Raw genomic sequence first — 12,499 nt, 5'->3', positions numbered from 1 at the left:
CTTCTCTCCCCTCCCCCTGTCACCTCCAGTGAATTCTTCTGTTAGAATTGTAAAGCCAGCACTCCAAATCAGAGTTAGAGAATCAAATAGTAAAATATATTAAACAAAAAAACAGAACATGATATAGAGAATAGAGAGTGTATTGAGTATTGGAAACTATTATTATGATTCCTGCAGATTTCCTAGACAAACTATAGCAAATTATTCCTCCTCAAACACCCTGAGAGTGTAATAATGGGATAGGAATTTTCCTGCCTCACCTAAAAGACTGAGAAAGTATCAGGCTGTCGCTGTGGGTCACTATGCCCTCATTTCCAGGTTATTGCTCCCAGCTTTGTTACAGATTTAAATGTCTCACCACCATCTCCTGCCCCCAGCAAATGGCTATGGAATGATAAGAGGGATAGCGGTCCAGAAATGGAAGAATTGGCAGGCAGTAAAAGGCTTCTTGGCCCATCATTTCTTTCTTTCTACTCCCTCCCACCCCACCCCAGGCCTCTGTTTTATAGGGCCAGAAGGTATTTCAGCATGCACCAATCAAAATTTCTAGGAGCTTATGTTGAGGAGCTTATCCACTGTGACCCATAAATCCTTTTCAGAATCACTGTTTTCTAGGATACAGAATCCAATGCCATAAATAAGGTCATCATTCTTTGTTCCTAGATGAATGACCTTGCATTTGGATTTAGGAGGGGACTTCCCAGTATTCCACCCTTTGTTCAAGGGAGATTCATGGATGTGGCCCAGAAATAGGCTGACCCAACGCTTGGGGTGCCATGCTCCAAGCCAGGAAGTTCAAAGGGGTTTCTTATATCACCTGCTGTGCTGGAAGACAGAGTGTGACAGGCTGACACATCCCAACTCCCTAAACCAGCATGGCGAAAATGAGCAAGTGAGGGAGGGTGGGGAGAGCGACAGAGGGAGGGATGATAGAGTGAGCGGGGGTGGGACCGGGGCAGGACCTCAGAGGAGGGGCAGGACAAGGATGTTCAGTTTTGTGCAAGTAGGAAGTTGGCAACCCTAGTCTCAAATGTGTTTGTTCCTGGGGTAACACTCACAATATAGTTTACATCCAGTCTAGCAAGCTATTGTGCATGGATTAATCAAGCTTCATGGCCTATTAAAGACACTTAGGTCTCACAATGGGCTATAGAAGAAACTCATTCCACACAGATATCAATTCCTGCCGACACCTCAGACTCCAAGCAGCCAATGGCAACCCCTGTGAGGCATCAAGCCTTGTAAGGACATGTGATATGTTCATGTGACCGTGGACGCCATCTTGTGCCATAACTTTCATGCATTGGAGGAGGAGGAAGATCCAGGAAGGCATAAGAAGAGGTCCCGCCATTAACTTTCCACAAACTGGGCTGTAAACTTTGTATGAAACAGAAAATTTCCAGGCATATGGCAAAGGGTATAAAAGACCCCTGGGATGACTACATTTTGCCTCTTTCCTGGCCTGATTTTCTGGACTGTGGATTTACAACTAAAAGGAACATATTGAACTATGGACTGAGGATCTTCCAGTCTTTTGGAAGTTCCACAAAGACTTTACAACTCAGCAGTCTATAACATCACTGCTATAAACCTGATATAAAGACACTGCAATTATTGTAAGTAAATGATCTATTAACCATTTTAATTCTCTTCTTTTATTAATAAACCTTTAGATTTTAGTTACTAAAGGACTGGCAGCAGCATGATCATTGGGTAAGGTAAGAGTTATATATTGACCTGGCTAAGTGGCTAGTCTCTTGGGATTAGAAGGACCCTATATTTGATTAAATTGGTTTTCAATAACCACTTACCATAAAGTATAGTGTCTGCATGGTGAGATAATAAGAGCTAGAATGCCTAAGGAGACTGGTTAATAAGAAGTCAAAAAATGCAATGTGGTGAGAGAGTTTATTTTGGTACTGGCTTGGTATAACCTAATGATGGAATAGCCACCAGTTTGGTGTGAGCCTGCTCTATTTCTCAGCAGTTTGTCCTGAATCTGGTATTCTCAGCTGTGATGCACTGAGTCACGGTGACACCTTCATGGAGAGAAAAGACCAGGTACTAAGGAAGAATATAGAGAAAGGTATAATAAGAACCAATCACTGGAACATGAAGCCAGACAAATTCAAATTGGAAGTAAGACACACTTAACAGTGACAGTAATTAACCATTTGAACTACCACGGGAAGTGATGGATTCTCCATAACTTGATTTCTTCAAATGAAGACTGGATGACCTTCTGGAGTCATGCACATAGTCCTTTATTGCACCCAAAAACTAACAATGTAAAATGTAATGGCCTGTGATGTACAGAAAGCCAGACTAGATAATCTAATGGTGCTTCCAGTCTGTGACTGGACACTGCTTTTCAAGGTATTTCTACAGCTCAACACCAGGGGCCCCATATCCCACAAGAGGGAATGAACAGAGACCCTTGAAGTGGCATCTCAACCACTTGAATTTCCACAACAGGAGTTTTGGACAATTTATTTAACTACGGGATTAGGGACAAACTATGAAGAAAATTATGGGGAAAAAATAGATATCACTGCCAAAGTAGTAAAGATAGAAGTAAGGAGAATATACTGAAGCCTACTTCCATTGCCTAAATTAAACTACAAACAGATAGCTCTGATACTGTTTAAATTTTGAAGAAATTTCATGTAACACCCCAGGAGTTTATTTTAGGATAAGGTTAAATTGCAGGCACTGAAGAAACAGATTAAACAAAATTATTCCCTCTTTACCTGCAGAAGAGGTTACTGCTATCAAAAACTTCTTTAACACTTCAATAAACTCTAGTTCCAGGTGCACAGCCAGTGACATCCACCAGTTCTGTGGAATGACTTTCTTTAAAACTTTGACTGCAAACATATACTGCTTCAGTATTATTTTTTATGGACTCTAAACTATTTGACAGTTGAGAAATGAACAGGTAGTTTAAAAAAAAAGAGGGAAAAAATGTTTTCCAACCTATTAATAAAAGCTAGGTGTGACAGGGTAATATCTACCAATTCCAAAATCTTGAAGGATACGGTGACCAGAAACAATCAGTTCAAAATACTTTTTGGTTAATAAATCAGTCAATTTTAAATAAAACTATTTTGATAAGAAAAAAGTAAGTTTATGTACCCAATGCATTTAAGATGGTTTTATTTAACTAATAAAACTATTGTAAAATGGTGTGTTTTTAATTCAATTCCAATTGCCATCTCAATGCAGCCTGACTCAAATCACGAGTAAATTATTTTGTCATTCCCTATTTTCTAACATAATAAAAATGTAAAAATGAACAATCTGAATAAATGTATGTTAAGATACAAAATTATTTAAATAAGAGTGTAGATATAGTGTATCTTCCTGGCTAGCAAAAAGTACAATCAAATTATACCAAACAATGAGAATCAACCTTTTCGGGGGAAACTAACTAAAAATCAATTTAATATGGGCTCTTTCTTTGCTGATATAAGTCATGACTAAAATAAATGATTTAAGTCACTCTGATTTAAATCAATCTACATCCATTCCCCCCCGCCCTCCCCACCACCACCACAAAATTACACCGGTCCAGGGATAAGACAGGCACTACTATTTCATGACCCTTTAGGACTAGGAAAAGGTGTTATTCACAACTGGAGAGACTTTTAGCTTTCCAATTACACAAAGCCCTTATTTATATGTCATAGTATATCCTGAGTCAGCAAACCTTAAAGGTGACATTACTACGTATGAAAAAGCTATTTTAGGTAGATTTTAGGTTTCTAAATATTTTTCCTCTCTCTCACAGGTTGGTACAGCTGGACTCTGATTCTCATCTGTGGCAAATGCAGTCATTCCAAAGTCATCGTAGTAAAATATTTCAGCACGCATTCATCTCCTGCCCCTCATTAAACAGTGTATATGTATACGTATAAGAGTTCCAAGTCTACAGCAAAAGAATGAAGACCTAAGAATTCCCTCTCCACACATTTTCTAAAAGTGCAAAATGAGTCAGTTTATCTGTGGTGTATTCACACACAAAAATCTTGCTAACACACCCCAAAAGTCTTAGGCTGGCATTGGCCTTAGTAGTGTGATAGTGATGGACAGGAATCACTTACCTTTTGTGGGGGGTTCTGAGAGTTGGGTGGATAGGGTGCCCATATTTCCCAAAGTGAAAATGGAACGCCATGCAGGGCTGACCCGAGCCCCTCCTCCCACACCTTCACACAGGGTGACCTGAGCCACCTGGCATTGCCACTTGTGCCCCAAAATGTTCCTCCATGCCCCCTAGGAGGCACCACCCATCTTTTGCCAAACAAGTGGGGATGTCTGGGACAGGTCTTAAAAAGGAGACCGTCCTGGCCAAAATAGGATGAATGGTCACCCTATGGGTGGAGGATGAGGGGTATAAAATGTAGTGACCTGCACAAAAATGATAGGGCCTACTGCTTTTTAATATAGCTAGCTGTCTCTGGGGCTTGTTTTCTATCTTTTTTTTTTTATTGCAGTAGTGCAGAGGCACAGCAGTATACAGCAGCCCCAGCACTAAAACACTGTATGAAAACATAATAAGGTCTCTACCACAAAGAATTTACAATCTAAGGACTTGCAACTGGCAATTTACAGCGCTGCAACTTTCTCACTCAGGGGTGTGAGAAAACACCCATCCCCAAGCGCAGCAAGTGTCAGCACTGTACAGTGCCAGTGTAGACAGTGCACCAGCGCTGGGAGCTGCGCTCCTCATGGAGGTGGTATTTTTAGAGCGTTCGGAGCGCTCTCTCCCAGCACTCTGCCACAACCACACAAGCTATGTTAAAGTGCTGCCGCAGTAGTGCTTTAGCGGTGCCAGTGCAGACTAGCCCTAAGTGAGTACATAACTATCACTAGACTTTTGTACTTCTAGTTGATTGCCAATTAACTTGACATATTTAACACAGGCTACCTTCCCTGTTAGTTCCACGCTACAAATGTTTGTTCTTTAGGGATCAGCCTAAGTACAAAAGTGTAGGTGTAGATATACCCTCTGAGACGGGGACTGAGGTGATCACCATTCCAGTAGGCTGCTCCAATGGGTATGCCCAGCATTGCTGAAGCCACATGGCTGCTCAAAAGGCAGCTCCTATCTTCTGTCATCCACCAACAATGTAGTCTCCACAACCCATCACTAGTGCTCCAGCAATGCAGGAGGAAAGAGGAAAGGTGGTTGGGCCAAGTTGCTGCTGATGTACTGAGTGAGTGGGGACTTCTGTCACTTCTGTAACCTGCTTCTCTGTAGGCCACTAGCTAACTGTCCACTCTAGTGTTTGAAAAACTGATGCTAGGAGACAGATTATAGCCCAGTTTTGCTCTGCTAACACCCAGGGGGGATTTTTCTTGCCTCTCAAAACCACCACCCCTCCACATACACCAAGCAAAGGAGGATCTATTCCAAGAAAGAATAGAAAAGAAGCAGGCACTGGAGTTATTCACATGGAAGGTGGTTTCAAAGTCATAGGCTTGGGAAGCATTGCCACTTCTAACAGTAAATCATAAGTTTCATGATACTTAGTCTTTTTCCTTCAGGAGTCATTTGTTTACATAAGAATCTCAGCTCTCATTTAAAAAAAAGTTTCTAGCCCTCATGGTTGTGGAGAAAAGCTTGAAAACGTGACCCCCGTGGTCAATAATATCCATATCCATAGAATATGGTAAAACTTGGTAAAACTGTGAAAGTTGGGCTAATTTCATAGCATGTCCATAAACCTCATAGCACATTTTGCGTACTGTATAAACAACTGGAAAAACATATGGAAAGATGACCAAATTTAAAAGGGATTTTTTTTCTGAACTTATTTTATTTTCTTTGAGATCTTCTATGCCTGTCAGACATCTGGGACCTCCCAAAGCAATGCAGTGCAGTAAGCAGTAACTTCTACCCCTCAGCTGCCTTCAACATCCTTTTACCAATGTTGTGTTTTAAAATTAAAAAGGTAGAAAATATGTAAACCAAGGTGGCTACCTTACACATCTCCAGCAGCAATTCAGAAACCCTCTCAAGCCCACGTAACAGCTAGCATTTCAGCATAGTGGGCTTTGGAAGTATCTTAAAAAACTTCTTTGCTACACTAAAGCAAACTTACCTAACTACCTGGTTAGAATGATTTAACTCACAGCAATTTAAATCATGCTGTACATTTGCATGCAGGAAACCTTGATCTAAATCACTGATTTTAATCTTATTTTGCATTAGTACTTTTTAGTTATTTTCCTAAAGAAAGGTTGATAACCATTAAAACATGTTGATTTGCAGCTACACAGTAGAACCTCAGAGTAACGAGCACTTGGGAATGGAGATTGTTTGTAACTCTGAAATGTTTGTAACTGAACAAAATGTTATGGTTGTTATTTCAAAAGTTTACAACTGAATATTGACTTAATACAGCTTTGAAACTTCACTATGCAGAAGAAAAATGCGGCATTTAACCATCTTAATGTAAATGAAACAAGCACAGAAACAGGTTGTTTTGTTTTGTTTTGTTTTTTAAAGATTTGACAAGGTAAGAAACTTTCCCCCTTTTTTTAGTAGTTTATGTTCAACACAGTACTGTACTCTATTTGCTTTCTTTTTTTCTTTCTCGTCTCTGCTGCTGCCTGATTGCATACTTCCGGTTCCAAAAGAGGTGTGTAGCTGACCACTCAGGTCGTAACTCTGTGATTCTACTGTATACAGGCTTTATGCTAACTTGGTGCTTCTTTTTGCTAACCAGGAGGATACACTATATCTATACACATTTATTTAAGCAATATATAACTTAAATATTAAAAATCTGAATACATGTAAGTTATCTTGTTTATTATGTTAGAAAATGATAAATGATGCATTTCTCATTTAATAGATGCTAAAAAATTTTAAACTTGTGATTTGTCAAACTCTACTTTGATGAAAATTAAAATTCAGTTAAAATGCAAGAAATTTTAATTTTTTTAGTGAAATACTACTTAAAATGTGCTGAATACATAAAAAACTACTTGATCAAAACATGTTTTGTATTTAAAACTAATTGATTTATTAAAAAAAGAAGTATCTGTAGTTAGTGAATTGAACTGACTTTCTGGTTATGTTATTCAAGGTTTTAGAACTAGTAGATTTCATCCTGCCACACCTAGCTGTCATTCACCGATCAGAAGAGGAAAACAAGCGTTTCACGCTTTTTCAACTCCCAATTAGTTTCTTAACTTTGAATAAACTAGTCACTGAATTAAACAAAGATGAAGAAAATGCTCTCTCTGAATCTGCAGAAAAGGCCATTACATTCAATCAAAATCTGGTTTAGCACTCCAACAAACTCTGGTTTCAGGTGCTTAGCCAGTGACTTACACCAGTTCAATAATTTGACTTTCTTTAAAATTTGGCAACTGCTTAATAATATTTTTTAAATTAAATGATTTTAATAGATTAAAAAATTTACCTCAAAGTGCTAACAGTTCCCATGTTCATGCAATTTTGAAGGTATTTCAGCTGTGGTGGAAAACATCTGCAACACCAGTAAGAAAATGCTGTCCTGATCCTTGTATCTGGAGTGGATATGGACAGCTTGTAGGAGTACATTATGTAATTACCCTTCCCAAAGACCTTTCTTTTAGTGACTTTACTTTTTCAATTATTATGCCTTAAGCCTGAAGTAAATCAGATCTTCGTGACAAGCTGGGTCCTGTGTAAACAGATCACCTGTTAGTAGATTAACTGGATATTCTACTATTCTAAAGGACTGCATTACAAAGATCTGTTCTACATGCTGTCATTTGTAACAATCAGGTCTACACTTAATGGCATTTGTACCATTTAAATGAATAACCCTTAAAAAGCTTTTACTTAACAAAAAGTTCACATTTCATGGCAGAGAAAATATTAAAGACTTCTTGAAAGAAACAAGTCTGTTACATGGAACAAAACTATATTATAAGTATGATCAGTATCATTGTCTCAAAGAGAGATCGTGAAACGGTATTGTTTTCCTTCTCTCTCTCTCTCTCTCTCTGACACCTTATCTCTCAATGTACAGATTAGAGAACTTCACAGAAAATTTAATTCTATTTTTTAACTCCAGAGACTGTTGGTTTCTTTGTATATTTCCCTTGCTACATTCCAGTACTTTTTGTTCAAAAGATTAATTATAAGAAGGTGTTTATGTCATTTCTGAAAATAAATTCCGAGTGGGAATTCTTGCCATCGTGATGCTGTAACTCACCAGAAAGGTGTGAAATTGCACTGTTTTATTCTAATAGCACCCACTAGCCTAGATATTGTCAAGGATATATCAGCATCTCTATGAAATACCCTTTGTAATTTCAGAGCTATCTTACTATTAGCTACAAAATTCCACTCAGGTTTCTGATTTAGTTTGTAGGATCTCAGTTTGGAAATAATTTTCTTAAATAGCAATAGTTGGTGGGGATTTTTTTTTTTAAAGTGTCAAAATACTTATCACCTACATAGCATCTTTCAATTTTAAATCTTGTATAGAAGTCTCACTGCCAAGATTAAGATACAAATTAAGTTCCATGCAAAATTCAAGTGGAACTACTTATAAAGATACAAGGAACTATTCACCATATAAATATGAGGTTGAGGGAAAAGAGTGAACTACAAGAGGGAAGTGAAAGTGGCTTTTTACCCGTTTTTGCTTGTTTGTATCATTACAAGAAGGTTTTAAAGATTGTTGTGCTTTTGTTTGTTTAGTTAGGGGTGCAGGGCAGGATTTTATCCAGATTAAAAATTCAGGTTCTACCTACCCTGTTTTTCCTACAGACAACTGGAAAACAAAATTTATGACATCTGAGATAACCATGCAAGTGAAACCTGATTAAATGAAACGGAGATTTTTTTTTTTTCAAACTTCAAAATATGCTGTTTGTTTGAAGTGTTAAAAATTGAAAGAAAGTCTGTCTTTGTTAAATTATCAGAAACTCCACCCTTTCAAGTATGCACTGATAAATCCAGTCATCCAAATATTTCTAAAGAGTTAAAATATTGAAGAAGTTTAAAAACCCACAAAAATCCCATCAGTAGGCCTTTCAAACACATCATAAAGTAGTACAAAAATATAAATTCTTTGGCACAGGGACCATCTTTTTGCTTTGTTTGTACAGAGCTTACCGCAATGGAGGCTGGTCTATGTCTGGGCACTCTAGGTGCTACGGTAATACTAAGAAAGAAAGAAAGAAAAGAAAGAAATCCACTTTTTCTCTTTTAATGGGAATAGAAGTTATGCGCTACAATTCTGTAACAGCGCTTGAGGGGGCTCACACAATTTCCTTGTCAGACTCAGCCTTCTGGCCCCATGAAGAATTATATCAGTTTTCATTTTTAAAAACCAGTTTCAAGCCCTCTCCTTCTGAATATAATCTTAGAACTGTAAACCAGTATAAACAGATTCCTTAGGACTGAAATAAAAAAAACCGTGTTCCACTTCTGCAAGAGGCTGAACAGACGTAAAGACTCCTTGCCTCTCCTAAAGGGCTTCTAACGGTAGAGAACAACAGAGACACAGATGGGGTGGGCTATTTATACCTTTGTTTCAGGAGCAGAACTGTTCAAGGGACTTTGTGCACTCCCACAATCACTCATCAATGTTTCTAAATAGTTCCAGACTTGTGTTGCTAGACATACAACTCAAAGCTGGATTCTGTGGAGTCAATGTCAAGACAGATAATAAGGGAAACAAGATTTGCCTTAAAAAAAAAAAAAAAAAAAAAAAAAAAAAAAAAAGATAATTCCTTCTACTGTTATGTTTAGTGAACAAATCATAACATTCCAAAACAAATACTTCCAAAACTGATGAAACAATTCTTTTTCTTACTATAGAGTTCTCTTCTCATAACATGAAGTCCACAACTCTGGAATAATCTGATGGCATTCAGAATGCTCTGAATATACAGAGGTAACTCACTAGTGAAGAATTTTGGTACCATCTAACTCCCTGGAAAGGATCCAAGCACAGGGAAGCCAAAACAAATATGTCCCCTTTAAAAAGGTCTCAGAGACAGAGCAGTCTTAACTAAATTCATAAGTCCTGGTTCGGAGCTCCCAAACTTAGTCAGCAAATGAAGTCTCTGGGCCTCATCAGGCTAGTCCCCTAGAGTCTGAGAGACTGACCACAACCCATAGCAGCCTGCATGGCTTCTAGTCCCCTCTCTCTCTCTTTCTCAGCTTCCTCTTCCTATTTAAATAACCCAGCCCAAAGCAAGGACAAGGGGATCCTTCACTATGCCCAGGCTTGCTTCGGCTGCACAATTTCCATTACCTGGAGGGCAGTTAGCCAGATGGTTGGAACAGCTGGCTCAGTTTGACTATCAGATTATATACTGCCCAGGGAAGCAACACCCAAATGCCAAAGCCTTTTCCCAGAGGCCTGATTTGGAAGAAGTTGAACCAAAGACTGAGGTGGTGGAGATGCTGCGTGTGTGTCAACCAAGGTTGTAGCACTCAGAGATTCAGAAAAGATCAGTGGGTCAGTAAATTGGCATTGGAGCCAGCAGGAAGATACTGATATAAAAAAATTTAAATGATTAAAAAGAAATGGTAGCGGGGAGCTCCCAGAGAAAATTCAGCATCCTCCCCAACTGAAAAGGTATCAGACTGTGTGGCTTGAGCTGAGAGTTAGACAGGGGATATTGGTGTGGACACTGTCAAGATCTGGGCAAAGGTCAGAACTTGTTCAAGTAGTGATGCCAAAGGAGAAAGTGCCAGGAATTTTGAGGACTCTTCATAATGTAAATATGGGGGGGACATTTGGACATAAAAAAAAGTTACTCATAAGGTCCTGTCCCAGTATTTCTGGCTGGAGTGGAGGAAGTCCAAGAGGAATTGGTGTAGGTTATGCAAGGTGTTGGGGTCAAAAAAGAAACAGGAAGTAAACAGAGGGCTCCAATGACCTCCAATCAGGCCAGGCAGCCCCTTGAACAGGTACAATAGGATATCCTGGGTCCTCTGCCCATTACACCTCAAGGAAACAAATATGTGCTGATAGTGGATGACAGTTTTTCAAAATGGGCAGAGGCATACCCTGTTCCTGATCAAGAAGTTCAGACAGTAGCAAGGGCATTTGTCAAAAAGTTTGTGTGCTACCATGGGGTGCCTCAGTTCTTGCATACTGATTAGGGGAAAAAATCTTAAATCCCAATTGTTCCAACAGTTGCATAACCTTTTGGAGATCCAAAAAAACCCCACACTACTCCTTATCACCACCAATCAAATGGGTTCGTCAGGTGATTCAACCGCACGTTTGTTAACATGTCTTCTCTGATCAGACAATCAAAGTAAGTAGGACAAAGTTATCCCCCTGCATTATGATGGCATATCAGAGCAGTGTCCAGACTTCTATGGGATATATACCCTATAATACAGTGTTATTTGGGCAGAACTGCCTACCTGTTAAGCTTTTATCTGGGATAGATATATCAGAAAAGTTCAGCAATCTATCAGAGTATGGCACATGGATAGGGTAACTGAGTACCATGAGACAGACTGTTAAGAGGCATCAGGCTAGAGCCATACGCAAAAAGAAGGAATACTATGACCTCAGGGTCGCCAGGACGTGTACAAGCCAGAAAAGTTGGTGTGGGTACAGGACCAGACTAGAAGAAAGGGGCAATTTAAAAAATTTACACAAAATGTTTAAACGGTCCCTATATAGTCCTCGGGAAACTGTCCAGAGTGGTGTATGAGCCAGGTGGACAATATTCTGTGGTATACTACAACTGGCTGAAGGCTTATGTGAATTCACAATTCAGGGACAATGATCTTACACTGGAGCCTGGGTGGTACCACCCAACCTCAGCCAACCTATTCTCGGGGATCCCGTATTACATCCCCCTGCAATTCTAATACGCAACCCGCACGGAATGTTCCTGAGTCAGAAAGTTTAGCTTGGGTACCCCGGCATGATGAAGATGGGAATGGTAAGGGCAAGCAAATGCTCAATGTGGTGGCAGAGAAGCATCCCTGAAATTCACCTATGCCATGTCAGGATGATTACTGTCAGCCTACTATTTTTACTAGAAGCAAGTGCTTGGGTTGAGTGAATGTGATAGATGAATAAATGTCAGGGAGAACAACAGCCTTTGCTCAGGAAGGTGAGGCATGGACGTGTTGATCATGATAAGTCCTTTTTATTCATAATAGCTTTTTGATACCAGAGCACTTTTTAAAAATGTAAATATTAACTGTTAAAGATAGAACTGTACAATCCAAAGCAAAATGTTACATGTTTGTGATACATAGAAACTAAGTACAGACAATACTGTTTTTGTCACCAGAGTATTTCTTTGAATTAGCTCACATGAATAGGCTGATGAATGGGCATACACGGTGCTGCAATTAACTATAAAACTTTACCTACAACTAATACGGAATCAGAAACAGGGAAAAATAATAAAAAATGCTAAACAATCCAATAGTATGAGAATCTGCTGTGATGATACTATATAAACAATTCATAAAAGCACTGTGTTGTAATTCAGTTAAGGACGGATT

Source organism: Malaclemys terrapin, chromosome 4 (assembly GCF_027887155.1).
Source record: "Malaclemys terrapin pileata isolate rMalTer1 chromosome 4, rMalTer1.hap1, whole genome shotgun sequence".
Classification (NCBI taxonomy): Eukaryota; Metazoa; Chordata; order Testudines; family Emydidae; genus Malaclemys; species Malaclemys terrapin.
The sequence above is the reverse complement of the archived record's forward strand: the minus strand, read 5'-3'. Positions refer to the sequence as shown.